Source organism: Triticum aestivum, chromosome 7B (assembly GCF_018294505.1).
Source record: "Triticum aestivum cultivar Chinese Spring chromosome 7B, IWGSC CS RefSeq v2.1, whole genome shotgun sequence".
In the NCBI taxonomy this organism is placed as follows: Eukaryota; Viridiplantae; Streptophyta; class Magnoliopsida; order Poales; family Poaceae; genus Triticum; species Triticum aestivum.
This window is the reverse complement of record NC_057813.1, coordinates 728,754,893-728,773,827: the sequence shown is the minus strand read 5'-3', so window position 1 is coordinate 728,773,827 and position 18,935 is coordinate 728,754,893. Positions and strand designations below refer to the sequence as shown.

Below are 18,935 nucleotides of genomic sequence, written 5' to 3'. Positions count from 1 at the left end.
ATTAGAGTAAGAAAATCCTACATTATGAGACGGAGGGAGTAGCATTTAAGAAAGAAAAATTATAGATAAGTTTGAGATGTATCATTGCCCTATTGAAGCTTGATCTACTTGTAACCCCTACTGATGTTTTTATATGTGATGTTGCACGAGATGAAAAAAAATACTATTTTATCCTTGGAAGAGTTTCTTGATGATGAAGGTGCAACAGTAGTTGAACGGAAGGGAAAGTTACTTTCAGATTTTACAATATAAAAATTATAAGGTAATTCCCAAAGAAGTGTGGAGAATCAGAAAAGTATCTCCAACCTCCCAACAAAGTTAATGTGGCATGTTCGAAGATGCGGGCCTTTAAGTGTCTGAATGCATAGGTAAGTTAAAAAGATTGATCTGACCAACCTTAAAACTAGCGCTTAATGTGAGGCCACACCAATCATTGAGAAAAGTAAAAAGAAGAAAGAATAATTCCTCTGCTATTAGTTCATCTTTGAAATTTAAACAGAAGGATCTGTAAAACATGTTTGCAAGAGAAATGCCTTAGAAGATTATATGTAGGGTTATTTTTAGGAAGAAAGAAAAAGGGAAAACTTAAGGCAACAAACGAGAAGATAGCATATGGTACGAGCACTCGTACCAGTGGTCCTACCAAAAGGCCAGGTGCAAAGTATCATCATCAGAAGAGAAGACGAGTTGCGGCCACACTCGTATCAAATCATTATCGGTGAGCCGATTTCATCTAGAAGAGAAGAAAGATGGTTGTCCGACACGAAGTACCCGTACTCCCGCTTGTACCGAACCAATGCCAAAGACATCAAATGTCTAGAAGAAAAGACACCATGTGCTACGGCCGAAAGCGGTCATACTGCTATTCGGTTGCAATCTCCATCCACTCTAGGAGGACACCGGTGTGGCATGAGCAGTCTTGGTCGTACCAGCCTTCGTACTTGGTACCTCGATACCCTAGATCAAGATTTATATGCAATACAATGCACAGTATGGGCATCCCACTCGTACTCATGATCATACCAGGTGAAGGGCCGCTTCCAGGGCAAGGGCTCAAAATAGACATTACCCCAAGCCTCTCTCTATCTTTCTCTCCCAAACCTCATACCTAAATCATCCCAAACCTCCGATTCTTCACCAATTTCGTTCGATTGAGTTGGGAAATCTTTTCCTTGGTAAGTTTCTCTCTTGATTCATGTTCTATTTTCTCCCATCTAATGTTATTTCTCTATACTTTGGTTGGTCTGAATTTTGAAGGCAGCGTTCGACCCAGATGCCAAGACCATCTGTACTTGAAAAGGCTGATGAGATACAATCACTTGCCAAGGAACTCGACCACTTCAAGGGTGTGTTACAGAACAAGTTTGCTGCCGGGGGCAATTTTGCCCCATGAGTATTACACTGCCATTCTGATGTCGTTACGTTTCAACAAAAAAGGTGTTGCCACCAATTACCAAGGTATATCACCATGGGTGCCATGCAAGCAACAGACAAATAACATTGGTTCACATACAAGCAACGGACAGAAACCATTGGTTGCCATGTAAGCAACAAACAGTTACCACAATAGCATTAGCACTATAACGTCAACCATGTCACTTTAACCTATCTGGAACATTATATGCAAGTGACAAGATGGCAATTACAGACAAAAAACATGAAGGATTGTCAATCGGTATAATGGTTGGTCATAAAACATTTATATTTTTTAGCAGTAGAGTTAATCCTTGTGGTGTCGTACTACACACACATGTCCTTTTGAAAATGAAGGTCTGTGTTTTTTCTTTTCTTGAAAAGGGTCGCAACCCCGTCCTCTGGATCGAAAATGTTAACTGTAACTTTTGTGAGAAATTTGACCCCGTCCTCTTGTGGTACCATCTTAATGACAACTGCCGAGGAGAAACAAATTATTGCTTCAATTTCTTGTTGCAACCCATCTTGATCAATAATAAAAAGATATAGTTTCACAAAATAAAGAAAATTTCTACGTTTCCAGACTGGCATATATAGCATCGAATGGTCTTATTTCCAAAGCAAATTTTGAGTCTTCCAGCAATAATAACACACGTTTTATTTCTTCTTGAAACCTCCTAGAAAACCCATCTTCTTGCTAACCGGAGATGCATGAGGGACCTGAAATTTCAGATGTATACAGTATGCTAATTAGAACCATCTGGAATGTGTAAAATAAACTGCATGGTTATATAGATGTTCGCTGGGATGTATATATCCCTAGTAAATCCTTTCTTTTGCAAACCTTATATAGGCTATGCAGATTGTATGAATGTTATCAGGTCGCCTCTTAATTAAGAAAAATGGTCATTCAACCTACTTAAAAATGGCTATAACGTGTTGCTTCACAGTTGCAAACTTGCAATAACAAAGGTCCATAGAAATAAATTTGACATACATCTATAAAAAAGTTAAAATGTATATATGCATGAAGATGACTGTAATTTTGGCAGTAAAAAACCTAGGACACACATGAAATCAATCAGTCATTCGAAGAAAAACTAAATTTAGTTCATTCTTTCTATTTTTGTGAAATTAAATCGTCTCAGTAGAGTTCCTCTTTATCCCCTGTTATTTACCACGTTTGCCATTTCATTTGCACGTAGTCCGTTGAGCGTGTCAACAATTTCTTCTATGGGAGGCCTGACTCGCCGATCAATCTCAGCACATTTTAGCCCAACTTCAATGCATATTTAACTTGATGGAGGCCTTCTGATTCTAAGGATGCATATTTGGACGCTATGTGCTCCAGTGTCCAATCTTCGCGTACCTAAACAAATGGAACCATGATCATTGGTTATAGTATGCAAACTAAATGAAACATAGGGTTCAATTTTAACCTTCCAATAATCAAATAATATATCCTCTTACTTTATCAATAAAGTTTCTTGCTGAGGGTTGGTTTGTCTTTGCAGTTCTGCTCTCCAGTACTGATCTCGAGTATTAATAAGCCAAAACTATATATGTCTGACTGGGCCGAAATTTCACCTCTGTATAGATATTCTGGAGCCATGTACCCACTGGATGCCATTTTCATCAAAAGTTTATTAGGCAATACTGGAGATGAGAAAATGGAATTTTTATTATCAAGGCTTGTAATGAGCTTACTATGATCCCACAACTGTTTGTGTGTACAATCGGGTTTGTTCTTGGCCAAAGACCCTCGAGAGTCCAAAATCAGCAATCTTTGGAACCATACTTTCATCTAATAATATATTTTCAGGCTTCAGATCCATATGAATAATGGGAATATCCAACTTGTGTAGAAATAGTAAACCCTGGCAAATTCCCTTGATTATCTTGAAGCGTACGGCCCAATCGATAGCAGGTTCAGCTGAAGAGACTGCCTCAGCTGTTTTTGTTCCTGTATATGAACGCAAAATGCTAAAGGGTCATATAGATAAATAAATAATGTAAAAAAGCTAAAGGTGATGCCCTAGCTCCAAAGATGGAAATGTAAAGAGAAATGCAAATGTCGGATATGTTTATTGCATACCAAAAAGATTCTGTTGAAGACTCCCGTTAGGTAAATACTCATAGCAGAGTAAACTTTCAGTGATGTCTACCTGAATATACCTTCCATTGAACTGCACCAGCTTCTTCTGTGTTTCCCAGCAGAACCCAACCAACTCGACTATGTTTTCGTGTTTGAGCGCCATAATGTTCTGAACCTCGTTGTTGAATGTCTTGTCAGGCGGCATCGGCGCGTTCTCCTGAAGTTTCTTCACCGCAATCACTCTGCCATCATCTGGCACAACTCCCTGTTTAATCAATCCCACAGTTACAGGGATATTAGCATCTCTTATCAAGCTTGGTGGAAAGGATAGAAGATGTTAATGGGAAAATAATCAAACCTTATAAACGCTTCCAAATGGACCTCCGCCAATCTTCCGCTCAGCAGAGAAATCGTTTGTAATTTTCTTCAGAAAGTCGATGGGCAGTTGCTTCGGTAGCTCGGGGCTCGCCCTAATGTCTTGGCTATTACTTCTGGTGGCCATTGCTGTTCATTCAAAAAGTTTTAATGAGTCCACAACTGAGCTGCCACAAGTGTTCCTACTTGCATTTTCATTGCAGAGGACCAGAAGGGCCATTGCACAGAACCAATTCTGAATTATACGGCGAATTGATTGCAGAGCCTGCCTCTAACGCTGTGTGTCCTAAAGCATCACAAGGGCTCAGCACATAATTCACCTCCAGGCATTCACAAGCTAGACGGTATGGTGCCGCAGCAGCAGCGCCCGCGCCGGCCACCGGCGAGCTTCGGAACAGCAGCAGAAGCAGTGCCTCCTGAATCAACAGAGACCGGTTTTGCCGGTGGCATAAGTTGCTGTGGACGGCCATCTTCGACCGGCAAAGAAAGAAGCAGATTACACCGTGAAGAGCAGCAGAAGAAGCAGAGTAAAAGGCAGTGAGCAACCTAGGGTTAGACCCTCGAGCGGTCAGATCTAGAGCTAGAGGGATGGCACGAACTGGTGCGGGGAAACTGCAGAGCAGAAGCAGGGGATTATAGGAGAGCCTCGGACTGGCCAGCTCCTACGCTCCCGCAGCAGCCCACCGGCTGGAGGCTAGACGGCAGCGAAGACCATCAGCTCTAGATCTGGGGGAGACGCTCGACGGCAGCAATGGGACGACGGCCGGCGCCCATGCCGACGGCGGCGAGCGACCCTGCAAAGCGGCTACTCCGGACATACAGAGGAAGAGGGAAGCCGCCGGAGTCCCCCTCCCGTTCCTCTCTCCGGCCGGCAAAGCCAGCGGAGGCGACGGGCGCGAGAGCAGCTAGCTAGTGAACTAGGGACTGAGAGGACACAAGCTGTGGACTGACGCTGCAACTTTGCCTTTTACCAAACCACGACAGAGCGACATGATGCGGAGCTTGGAACGATGTTGCCATGGAGCACTTGAGAAGGGAGAGGACTAACCTTGGGGGGAGACGACGCTGCTGAGAGGTCCAAGAGCGAGACGAGGTGAGTGAGTGAGTGGCGGTCTCCTTGCTTTCGAGGCGGAGTGGATACGAGCTGCAGGTGTGGGGAGCAGAGTATATATCGATGCAGAGCAGAGGAGCAACGGCAACAACGCGCCAACTGTGGAAAAGGAAAAGAGATGCGCGTCGATGTCGATGTCGATATCCCCCGGGCAAACGCGGGCAAGTTGACTTGACCTGACTCATGACATTTCTTTCAACAAAATGTTGAGTCATTTTCGGCGGTCATAATTTTCACAATAACTTCTTTTTTAGTTGGACTTTTACAACAACTTTTATTTGCAATAAGATACTGTATTTTGCAAGGCAATGCGACGACGCTGTTCGGAAGATGCACAATCTTATAAGACATCAATGGTCAATGGATAAGTTCATCACAATGATGCACGGGGCGAAGATTTTAACTTCCTTTTCGGAAAAAAAATCATTGGTAAAATTTTAAGATGTTGATCCCACATAAATATATGAAACGTAGTGTTTTTTTCTCATGATCAAAAATTGAATTTGGCCAACTAATATGTGAGCGGGGCATTTACACTTGACACGTGGGGTGCTACAGCCTCGAGCATGTGAGCGAACCAATGGTGTGTGGCGAGGCAGCGGTCAGGCACCACGCTCGTGCCGAGAGAAGACAACCTCAAAGGCGGCCATGGCGTCCTCGGCGGGTACAATCAGTGAGGGTGCACGATAGGTCAAAGTGCAGCCCCTTCCTGCCCTGGCCACATAGGCGGCGTGACAAGTCGGCAATAGCGGTGGTAGTGGCCATGGGCTAGAGGGAAACCCTAATGGGCAATGTGGGTTTCAGCCCGCTTAGCTGCCATGGCTAGTATAATCTTTGCAAGAGGGCGTTGCCGCTGGTGTCGGTCGACGATATTAGGGCCATACCACTAATCGAGAGGAATTGCACTCGGTTTATTAAGCACTAGCCACAGGATGGAGCGGGCATAACCAGCCGTGGAAAGTACTCAGGCCTCATGCGGAGCGATGCTCCCATGAAGACATGAGGAACATCCCATGAACATGATTCTCCCTGCTTCGGCCAAGGGGTAGACAAGTGTGGTGCCCAGTTACATGGGGGATCTTTCTGGATTAATTGGCTTATCTCATTGCTATTCACTTGTCTGAAATGGACTAACTGAATGGGGCTTAGGGCATCTCCAACACCAACCCTTAAAACACCCACAACCCTTCGGATCGAGCTATCGGGACGCAATTTTCCATCCAACATGGTATCCCATCATTCCGCCAGAACGTTCCGTTGTACAAATTCCCCTAAACGGCAAGCAAAGAAGGGGGCTTTGCTAGAGTCCACACCGTTCCCACATAGGACCGATGTGGCTTGAAACTGCGTCGGTATTTCCCCAAAGAGGAAGGGATGATGCATAGGTATTTCCCTCGGTGATGAGACCAAGGTTATCGAACCAAGCAACACTACGTAAACGGTACCTGCACATAAAGAGCAAATACTTGCAACCCGACGCGTAAAAGGGGTTGTCAATCCCTCACGAATAAAAGATAGATTGTTTTGTAGTAGATTGGATAAATAGATCTCGCAATAAAATAAATAAATAAAAAGGTGCAGCAAGGTATTTTTGGGTTTTTGGAATAATAGATCTGAAAATAAAAGTGAATAAAATAGATCTCGAAGCCAAATATGATAAAGGATAGACCCCGGGGGGCATCGATTTCACTAGTGGCTTCTCTCGATAAAAATATCATAAAGTGGGTGAACAACTTACTGTTGGGCAATTGATAGAACTTCAAATAATTATAACGATATCCAGACAATGATCATCATATAGGCATCATGTTCAAGACTAGTAGACCGACTCCTGCCTGCATCTACTACTATTACTCCACACATCGACCGCTATCCAGCATGCATCTAGTGTATTGAGTTCATGGAGAAACGGAGTAATGCAATAAGAACGATGACATGATGTAGACAAGATCTATTCATGTAGGAATAGACCCCATCTTTTTATACTTAATAGCAACGATACATATGTGTCATGTCCCCTTCTGTCACTGGGATTGAGCACCGTAAGATCAAACCCATCACAAAGCACCTCTTCCCATGGCAAGAAAAATCGATCTAGTCGGCCTAACTAAACCAAAGATTCGAAGAAGAAATGCGAGGCTATAAGTATCATGGATACAAGAGATCAAAAATCAAATAACTTTCATGGATAAAATAGATCTGATCATAAACTCAAAGTTCATCGGATCCCAACAAACACACCACAAAAAGAGTTACATCAAATAAATCTCCGAGAGACCATTGTATTGAGAATCAGAAGAGAGAGAGAGAGAGAGAGAGAGAGAGAGAGAGAGATAGAGATAGATAGATAGATAGATAGATAGATAGATAGATAGATAGATAGATAGAGAGAGAGAGAGAGAGAGAGGAAGCCATCTAGCTACTAACTACGGACCAGAAAGTCTACAATGAACTACTCAATCATCATCGGAGAGGCACCAATGAGGATGATGAACCCCTCTGTGATGGTGTCTAGATTGGATCTCGTGGTTCTGGAACTTGCGGCGGCTGGAATTGTGTTTTGTCAACTCAACTAGGATTTTTTGATTTTCGGGGTATTTATTGAGCAAAGAGGCGGTGTGGAAGGCGATTAAGGTGAGCACAACCCACCGGGGCGCGCCTGGGCCCCAGGCACACCCAGATGGGTTGTGCTCCCCTCGGAGCCCCCTGGTACTTCTTTCGCCCAACATGTGTCTTATGGTCCAGAAAAAATCTCCAAAAAGTTCCACTGCGTCTGGAGTCTGTTTGGTATTGATTTTCTGCGAAGCAAAAAACTGCAACTGGCATGTGGCACTATGTCAATAGGTTAGTCCCAAAAAATGATATAAAGTTGCTATAAAATGATTGTAAAACATCCAAGAATGATAATATAACAGCATGGAACAATAAAAAATTATAGGTACGTTGGAGATGTATCATCATCCCCGAGCTTAATTCTTGCTCGTCCTCGAGTAGGTAAATGATAAAAACAGAATTTTTGATGCGGAATGCTGCCTATCATGTTCACATATTCTTTTCTTTTGTAGCATGGACATTTGGACATTTATATGATTCAAAGCAATAGCCTAGTTTTGACATGAAGATCTCAATACTCAAGCATATCAACAAGCAACCATGTCTTTCAAAATATCAACACTAAAGTAAGTTATCCCTAGCCCATTATGCTCAATCCTTGATCCATTAATGAAACACACTCGCATATTAGCTACACCTAATGCTCAAGTACGATCATAATGCCCCTTACTTGGTGCTTTAATTATAAGAGAAGATGGAGACTCAAAAAATAAAAATTGCATAAATTAAAAGAAAGGTCATTCACAGAGGGAAGTAAGGATTTGTAGAGGTGCGAGAGCACAAAGCGGAAAAAGATAGAGATAAAACATTTTGGGTGGCATGCTTTTCCTATCAACGAAAATAATCGAGTAGTTCCCAATACTTTCCATGCTAGATATATCATAGGTGGTTCTCAAACAGAAAATAAAGTTTATTCCTTTTTCCACCATACTTTCACATTCCATGGCTAACTGTATCCACAGTTGCCGTCCATACCAACACTTTCCAAGGAATTTATTATTTGACAACATAAAGTAAACTCTTTTTTCATTCAGGACTAGGCATCCCTAATACCTTTGTCGTACTCTCGTGCAATGACATGTGAATAAACACTCATCTTGAGAATAACACATCTAGCATGGAAAAATATCAGCCACCCCCTACTGTTTCATGAGCGGCACGAGCACACAAAAAAGGGAATTTATTTTGAAAATTAGAGATGGAACATACAAATTTGCTTAGAACGGCACGGAAATACCGCACATAGGTAGGTATAGTGGACTCATATGGCAAAACCGAGTATAAGGATTTTGGATGCACAAGTAGTATTCCTACTTAGTACAAGTGAAGACTAGCAAAAGATTAAGAAGCAACCAACCAAGAAACGAAAAATCTCATAAGTGAGCATTAAGCGTAACTAACACCGAATAATGCACCACAAGTAGGATGTAAAGATTAAGAAGCAACCAACCAAGAAACGAAAAATCTCATAAGTGAGCATTAAGCATAACTAACACCGAATAATGCACCACAAGTAGGATGTAAAGATTAAGAAGCAACCAACCAAGAAACGAAAAATCTCATAAGTGAGCATTAAGCGTAACTAACACCAAATAATTCACCACAAGTAGGATGTAATTTCATTGCATGACTATTGACTTTCGTTCTTGCATAGGGAATCACAAACCTTAACACCAATATTCTTACTATAGCATAATTACTCATCAACATGACTCACATATCACTATCATTATATCGCGAAACTATTACAAAGAATCAAGTTTATTTTGTCCAGTGATCTTCATGGAAGTTTTTATTATATCCCTCTTGAATATCTATCACTTTGGGACTAATTTCATATGTTGTTTTTGATAGCTCAAACAAATCTAAGTGAAGAACATGAGCATAAATTTTTTCTTCTCTAGAAATAATATAAGTGAAGCACGAGAGAATTTCTTCAAAATTTATTAACTCTCAAATAAATCTAGGTGAGGCATGAGAGCATTTCTTCAAAAATATTAAAGTGCACCGTGCTCAAAAACATATAATTGAAGCACTAGAGCAATTCCATAGCTCAAAATTGAATTGAAGCACATAGAGCAATTCTAACAAATCATAGCATAATTTGGCTCTCTCAAATAGGTGTGTTCAGCAAGGATACTTGACACAAAACAAAAAGCAAAACAAGCAAAGACTAATATAATACAAGACGGTCCAAATAAAACTCATGATATGTGACGAATAAAAATATAGCTCTATGTAAAATACCGATTTTCGTTAGAGAAAGAGGGGATGCCACTCGGGGCATCCCCAAGCTTATTTGCTTGTTCCTCTTTGGATAATAACTTGGGGTGCCATGGGGCATCCCCCAGCTTAGACTCTTCTTACTCCGTATTCCTTCATCCATCGTGATCTCACCCAAAACTTGAAAACTTTAATCACGCAAAACTCAACAAAACCTTCATGAGATCTATTAGTATAACAAAGCAAATCACTAGTCTAAGTATTGTTGCAAACCCATTCATATTTTATTTTTGCATTATATCTATTGTATTCCAAATTTCCCATGGCTTATACCCTCCAATAAAAATCATAGATTCATCGAAATAAGCACACAACGCAAAGAAAACAGAATCTGTCAAAAAACATAATAGTCGGTAGCAATCTGAAAACTTCAAATACTTCTGAAACATCACAAATTCTGAAAACATAGGACAATGTGGGAAATTTGTATATCAATCTTGTGTACAAAAATCAGGATTTTATCGCGCATATGTGATTTTTAATAATTCTGTGACTAGCGCACAAAGTTTCTGTTTTTTCAACAAGATCAAATCAAGTATCACCCAACATGATCCCAAAGGCTTTGCTTGGCACAAACACTAATCTAAACATAAAAACGCAATCATAACAGTAGCATAATTGTGCAAACACTCAATAACAGAAAGAAAAAGACAAAAATAAATTTTATTCATTGGGTTGCCTCCCAACAAGCGCTATAGTTTTATTCCCCAAGCTAGGCATAATGCATAGATCTAGGTATTGTCATCTTTAGTTCTAGATCCATAAGATGCCCTCGTGATTGATTCATATGGTGGCTTGATTCTTGTTCTAGGGAAGTGTTCCATTCCCTTTCTTAGCGGAAACTAAAATTTAATATTGCATTCTTTCATATCAATCACGGTACCAATAATACATAAAAATGGTCTACCAAGCATAACGGGACAAGATGGATTGCAATCAATATCAAGAACAATAAAATCTATGGGCACATAATTCCTATTTGCAAGAATAAGAATATCATTAATTCTTCCTAAAGGCTTTTTAATAGTAGAATCCGCCAAGTGCAAATTTAAAGAACACTCTTCAATATTGGTAAGACCAAGCACATCACATAAAGACTTAGGAATTATGGAAACACTAGCACCCAAATCACATAAATCAAAACACTCATAATTTTTAATCTTGACTTTGATAGTAGGTTCCCATTCATCATGTAATTTTATAGGAATTGATATCTCTAATTCCAACTTTTCTTCCAAAGCTTTCATCATGGCATCTACAATATGTTTAGTAAAAGCTTTATTTTGTTCATAAGCATGGGGTGAATTAATCTTGGATGGCAACAAATAAATACAATCAATCAAAGAACAATTATCATAATTAATGTCTTTGTAATCCAAAAGAGTTGGCACATCACTAGTTAAAGTTTTGACCTCTCCAAACCCACTTTTATCAATTTTTTTATCAAGATTTTCACCCTCCGAATTATGGGGACGCCTTCTAGCTAAAGTTGACTCTTCTTCAGTCCCTTTATCATCAATCTTAATTTTAGTAAACAAGGAATCAATAGAAGAAACACCAATCATTTTAAGATCTTCATCATTTTTATGAAAGCAATCACTAGAAAACACTTTTTCTAAAAATTCTATTTTAGCTCTAAGCATAGCGGTTCTTTTCCTATTTTCATCCATAGAAACATATAAATCTGTAATTGATTCCTGAACCTTAGGCACAAAAACATTTCAACTTGAGATTTTCTACATCATGAGAAATCCTATCAATGCTTCTAGACATATCATCAATCTTATTCAACTTTTCTTCTATCGTAGTATTAAAATTATTTTGAGCATTGATAATTTTTTAAATATTATTCTCAAGATCATAGGTGTTCCTATTATTATTATAAGGAGTACCATTAGAATTACCATAAGCATTAGAAGAATTTCCTGGAAATGGCCTAGTATTAATTACCTCTATAAGCATTGTTATTGAAATTGTATCGCAAGATAAAATTCACATCTACGGGATCACTACTTTGCTTAATAAAAGTAGACAAAGGCACATCATTAAGATCAATAGGAACACTTTTATCAGCAACCAATTTCATAAGAGCATCAACTTTTTCACTCAAAGTACTAATGTCTTCAACAGAATTAACTTTTTTGCTAGTAGGTGCTCTTTCGGTATGCCATTGTGAATAATTTTCCATAATATTATCAAGCAATTTAGTAGCTTCACCCAAAGTAATCTCCATGAAAGTACCACCCGCGGCAGAATCTAAAAGATTTCTAGAGACAAAATTCAACCCCGCATATAAATTTTGTATGATCATCCAAAGATTTAAACCATGAGTACGACAATTTCTTATCATCAATTTCATTCTTTCCCAAGACTGCGCAACATGCTCATGCAAAAATGTGTGTGTTTGGATAGCCTTTCTAGCATTTGATCAATAACAGGTAAAGGGTAATGATCTTTCTTAGTAGCTTTATTTAACTTACGGAAATCAATCACCATCCTATAGCCTGTAATAATTCTTTGCGTGATCAATTCATCTTTATCATTAGGAACAACGGTAATACCTCCCTTTTTCGGGACACAATGAAAAGGGCTTACCCATTCACTATTAGCAACAGGATAAATAATACCTGCCTCAAGGAGTTTTAGTATCTTCTTTCTTACCACTTCCTTCATTTTGGGATTTAATCGTCTTTGAGGACCTCTAACTGGTTTGGCATCTTTCTCCACTGAAATTTTGTGTTGACATAATGTGGGACTAATGCCCTTAAGATCATCCAGGGTATATCCAATAGCAGCTCGGTGCTTCTTCAGAGTTTTCAATAATCTTTCTTCTTCTCTCTCTGAAAGGTTAGCACTGATAATAACAGGATATATTTCTTTTTCATCAAGATAAGCATACTTAAGATTATCAGGTAATGGTTTGAGTTCAAACACGGGATCACCCTTGGGTGGAGGGGGATCCCCAAGAATTTCAACGGGAAGATTATGTTTCAACATAGGTTCTTGTTTAAGGAACACTTCATCTATTTCTTCCCTTTCCTTCATAAACATATCGTTTTCATGGTCTAGGAAATATTGTTCTAACGGATCAGTTGGAGGAACAGCAATGGAAGCAAGACCAATAATTTCATCCTTACTAGATGGTTCCTTTTCACGATGTTGTCTACTAAATTTAGTGAAATTAAACTCATGACACATACCATCTATGCCAACAGTGACAATATTCTTTTCACAATCAATCTTAGCACTAGCAGTATTCAAGAAGGGTCTACCAAAAATAATGAGACAAAATCATCTTGTGGGGAACCAAGAACAAGAAAATCAGCAGGGTATTTAATCTTGCCACACAAGACTTCAACATCTCTAACGATCCCAAAAGTCTTAATGGTATCCCTATTAGCAAGCTTAATAGTGACATCAATATCTTCTAATTCAACATGTGCAATATCATGCATAATTTCTTTATAAAGATCATAAGGTATCGCATTAGCACTAGCACCCATATCACATAAACCATGATAACAATGATCTCCTATTTTAACACAAATAACATGCGTGCCTACAACATGTCTACATGTCTTAGTGTCGGGTCTAGCAATATTAGCAGTTTCACCCAAGAAAGAGATAACATGCCCATTTAATCCTCATCCAAAAGATCTTTAATCATGGCAATACCAGGTTCAACATTAGTTTGCTCATAAGGTGTATATGTCCTGGTATTACTCTTACGAACAACAGTCGAAGCTTTAACATGATCTTTTATCCTAACAGGAAAAGGGTTTTTTTCAACATAAGCAGTAGGAATAATAGGGTCACTATATGTAATAGTCTTCTCTTCGACTGTAATAGGTGCAACTACTTTCACTTCAACAGGAGGATTATATTTAAACCACTTCTCTTTTAGGGAGATCAACGTGAGTAGCAGAAGTTTCACAAAAAGTAGCTACTATCTCAGAGTCATGTCCATACTTAGAGCTCAATCCATGGAAAGCATCGGTATCCATAAAAGATTTAACACAATCAAACTTAGGTGTCATACCTGACTCCGTACCATCGTCGGAACCCCAATCTTCAGAGTTGCGTTTAATTATTTCCAATAAGTCCCATTTGAAATCAATAGTCTTCAGCATATAGGAACCAGCACAGGAAGTATCGAGCAAGTTGCGATTATCAAGAGAAAGCCGAGCATAAAAATTCTGAATAATCATTTCCCGAGAGAGCTTATGATTGGGGCATGAATACAACATTGACTTAAGCCTCCCCCAAGCTTGAGCGATGCTTTCTCCTTCGCGAGACCAGAAATTATATATGTAACTACGATCACGATGAACAAGATGCATAGGATAGAACTTCTGGTGAAATTCCAACTTCAATCGCTTATAAATCCAAGATCTCGTATCATCACATAGCCTATACCATGTCATTGCCTCTCCCTTCAAAGATAAAGGGAAGACCTTCCTTTTGACAACATCATCGGGAATACCTGCAAGCTTAAATAATCCACAAACTTCATCCACAAAGATAAGGTGTAAGTCGGGATGCAATGTTCCTTCTCCTGCAAAAGGATTAGCTAGCAGTTTTTCTATCATACCCGAAGGAATCTCAAAGTGAATATTTTCATAAGGTTTAGTAGGTTGAGGAGCATCTCTTTTCTCTTATGGTTGGGGTGAAGATACCCCAAACAAGCCCTTCAAAGGATTAGTTTCCATAGTGACAAGTAACAGAAAATTTCAGCACACTATTAATACGTCTCCAATGTATCTACAATTTTTGATTGCTCCATACTACTTTATCTACTGTTTTGGACTATATTGGGCTTTATTTTCCACATTTATATTACTTTTGGGACTAACCTATTAATCGGAGGCCAAGCCCAGAATTGTTGTTTTTTGCCTTTTTCAGTATTTCGAAGAAACAGAATATTAAACGGAGTCCAAATGGAATGAAACCTTCGGGATCATGATTTTCCAACCGAACGTGACCCAGGAGACTTGGACCCTACTCCAAGCAGTGCCCGAGGAGGTCACGAGGGTGGAGGGCATGCCCCCCTGGGCGCGCCCCCTACCTCGTGGGCCCCTCAGAGCTCCACCGACGTACTCCTTCCTCCTATATATACATATGTATCCCCGAACGATCAGAACAGGAGCCAAAAACCTAATTCCACCGCCGCAACCTTCTGTATCCACGAGATCCCATCTTGGGGCCTGTTCCGGAGCTCCGCCGGAGGGGGCATCCACCATGGAGGGCTTCTACATCATCACCATAGCCCCTCCGATGAAGTGTGAGTAGTTTACTTGAGACCTTCGGGTCCATAGCTAGTAGCTAGATGGCTTCTTCTCTATTTTTGGATCTATACAATGTTCTCCCCCTCTCTCGTGGAGATCTATTCGATGTAATCTTCTTTTTGCGGTGTGTTTGTTGAGACCGATGAATTGTGGGTTTATGATCCAGTATTATCTATGGAAAATATTTGATTCTTCTCTGAATTCTTTTATGTATGATTGAGTTATCTTTGCAAGTCTCTTCGAATTATCCTTTTTGGTTTGGCCAACTAGATTGGTAGTTCTTGCAATGGGAGAAGTGCTTAGCTTTGGGTTCAATCTTGCGGTGTCCTTACTCAGTGACAGAAAGAGTTGCAAGGCACATATTGTATTGTTGCCATTGAGGATAACAAGATGGGGTTTTTATCATATTGCATGAATTTATCCCTCTACATCATGTCATCTTGCTTACGGCGTTACTCTATTTTTACTTAATACTCTAGATGCATGTTGGATAGCGGTCGATGAGTGGAGTAATAGTAGTAGATGCAGAATCGTTTCGATCTACTTGTTTTGGACGTGATGCCTATATACATGATCATTGCCTAGATATACTCATAACTATGCTCAATTCTGTCAATTGCTCAACAGTAATTTGTTCACCCACCATAGAATACTTATGCTCTCGAGAGAAGCCACTAGTGAAATCTATGGCCCCCGGGTCTATTCTCAACATATCAATTTATATCACTTTATTTACTTGCTTTTTTTTACTTTGCCTTTACTTTTTACTTTGCATCTATCTATCAAAAATACCAAAAATATTATCTCTATCAGATCTCACTCTCGTAAGTGACCGTGAAGGGGTTGACAACCCCTAAGCGTTGGTTGCGAGTTGCTATCGTTTTGTGTAGGTACGAGGGACTTGTGCGTCGTCTCCTACTGGATTGATACCTTGGTTCTCAAAAACTGAGGGAAATACTTACGCTACTTTACTGCATCATCCTCTCCTCTTCGGGGAAATCCAACGCAGTGCTCAAGAGGTAGCAAGAAGAATTTCTGGCGCCATTGCCGGGGAGGCTCACGCAAGCAAGTCAACCATACCAAGTACCCATCACAATCCCTATCTCTCGCATTACATTATTTGCCATTTGCCTCTCGTTTTCCTCTCCCCCACTTCACCCTTGCTGTTTTATTTGCCCTCTCTTTCCCAATCTCCTCCTCTCTTTTCCGTTCGCCTTCCCGTTGCCATGGCCGAATCAAAAAGAACTACGGGTTTTATCCCGAGCTCTAGTGCCTTGGAGAACCCCTCTATCCTATCTAAGCTCATAAATAATGATGCTATAGTAAGACCCACCGGGCAAAAATATTCATGCTCAAAAAGAACTACGGGTTTTATCCCGAGCTCTAGTGCCTTGGACAACCCCTCTATCCTCTCTAAGCTCATAAATAATGATGCTATAGTAAGACCCACCGGGCAAAATTATTCAAGCTCAAAAATTCCAGAGTCATCCTCGTCAAAATTATTCAAGCTATCCCAAGTAGGACCTATAGGATAACCTACGATGATAGTTGATTTGATTCTGCTGAAAAAACAGAAACTTTGCACGCACAAATTTAGTTATGATAAATCATAGGAACGTGATTTTGCATTGATTCTTTTTTCTGCTGATCAATAAACAAATTATCCAGGACTTCCTATTTTGGTAGAAGTTTTAGGGTTCCAGAAGTTTGCGTTAGGTACAGATTGCTACAGACTGTTCTGTTTTTGACAGATTCTGTTTTTCTTGTGTTGTTTGCTTATTTTGATGAATCTATGGCTAGTAAATTAGTTTATAAACCATAGAGAAGTTGGAATAAAGTAGGTTTAACACCAACATAAATAAAGAATGAGTTCATTACAGTACCTTGAAGTAGTCTTTTGTTTTCTTTCTCTAACGGAGCTCACGAGAATTCTGTTGAGTTTTGTGTTGTGAAGTTTTCAAGTTTTGGGTGAATTCTTTTGATGGATTATGGAACAAGGAGTGACAAGAGCCTAAGCTTGGGTATGCCAATGGTACCCCCAAGATAATCCAAGGACACCAAAAAGTCAAAGCTTGGGGATGCCCCGGAAGGCATCCCCTCTTTCTTCCACTTCTATCGGTAATTTACTTGGAGCTATATTTTTATTCACCAACATGATATGTGTTTTGCTTGGAGCGTCTTGTATTATTTGTGTCTTTGCTTGTTAGTCTACCACAATCATGCTTGCTGTACACACCTTTTGAGAGAGCCATACATGAATTGGAATTTGTTAGAATACTCTATGTGCTTCACTTATATCTTTTGAGCTTGATAGTTTTTGCTCATAGTGCTTCATCTATATCTTTTGAGCTTGATAGTTTTGCTCATAGTGCTTCATCTATATCTTTTGAGCATGATAATTTTTGCTCTAGTACTTCACTTAGATCTTTCAGAGCACGGTGGTGGATTTGTTTTAAAGAAACTATTGATCTCTCATGCTTCACTTAGATTATTTTGAGAGTCGTTAATAGCTTGGTAATTTGCTTAATGTTAATATACTTGGTGTTCAAGATATGTGAAACTTTCTTTTGAGTGCGTCGAATACTAAGATAAGTTTGATGCTTGATAATTCTTTTTGAGATATGGAGGTGATAATATTAAAGTAATGCTAGTTGGGTGATTATGAATTTAAAAAAATGCTTGTGTTGAAGTTTGTGATTCCCGTAGCATATGCACGTATGGTGAACCGCTTTGTGATGAGTTGGAGCACAATTTTATTTATTGATTGTCTTCCTTATGAGTGGCGGTCAGGGACGAGCGCGATGGTCTTTTCCTACCAATATATCCCCCTAGGAGCATGCGCGTAGTGCTTTGGTTTTTGATGACTTCTAAATTTTTGCAACAAGTGCATGAGTTCTTATGATTAATGTTGAGTCCATGGATTATACGCACTCCCATCTTTCCACCTTTGCTAGCCTCTCTAATACCGCGCACTTTTCGCCGGTATCATACACCCACCATATACCTTCCTCAAAACAGCCACCATATCTACCTATCATGGCATTTCCATAGCCATTCCGAGATATATTTCCATGCAACTTTCCACCGTTCCGTTTATTATGACACGCTCCATCATCGTCATATTGCTTTTTGCATGAACATGTAGTTGACATTGTATTTGTGGCAAGGCCACCTTCATAAATTTCATACATGTCGCTCTTGATTCATTGCATATCCCGGTACACCGCCGGAGGCATTCATATAGAGTCATACTTTGTTCTAAGTATCGAGTTGTAATTGTTGAGTTGTAAGAAAAATAAAAGTGTGATGATTATCATTATTAGAGCATTGTCCCAAGTGAGGAAAGGATGATGGAGACTATGATTCCCCCATAAGTCGGGATGAGACTCCGGACGAAATAAAATAAAAGAGGCCAAAGAAGCCCAAAAAAAGAGGCCATAAAAAAAGAGAGAGAAAGGCCCAAAAAAATAAAAAATAAAAAAGTGAGAGAAAAAGAGAGAAGGGACAATGCTACTATCCTTTTACCACACTTGTGCTTCAAAGTAGCACCATGATCTTCATGATAGAGAGTCTCCTATGTTGTCACTTTCATATACTAGTGGGAATTTTTCATTATAGAACTTGGCTTGTATATTCCAATGATGGGCTTCCTCAAAAGTGCCCTAGGTCTTCGTGAGCAGGCAAGTTGGATGCACACCCACTTAGTTTCTTTCTTTGAGCTTTCATATACTTATAGCTCTAGTGCATCCGTTGCATGGCA

At 39.7% G+C, this 18,935-nt stretch overlaps 1 pseudogene; it reads right to left on the bottom strand.

Annotated features, from left to right (window-relative positions):
* Positions 1 to 1,595: 1,595 nt before the first annotated feature.
* Positions 1,596 to 4,996, bottom strand: LOC123156361 (putative receptor-like protein kinase At4g00960; annotated as a pseudogene).
* Between the last annotated feature and the right edge of the window lie 13,939 nt (positions 4,997 to 18,935).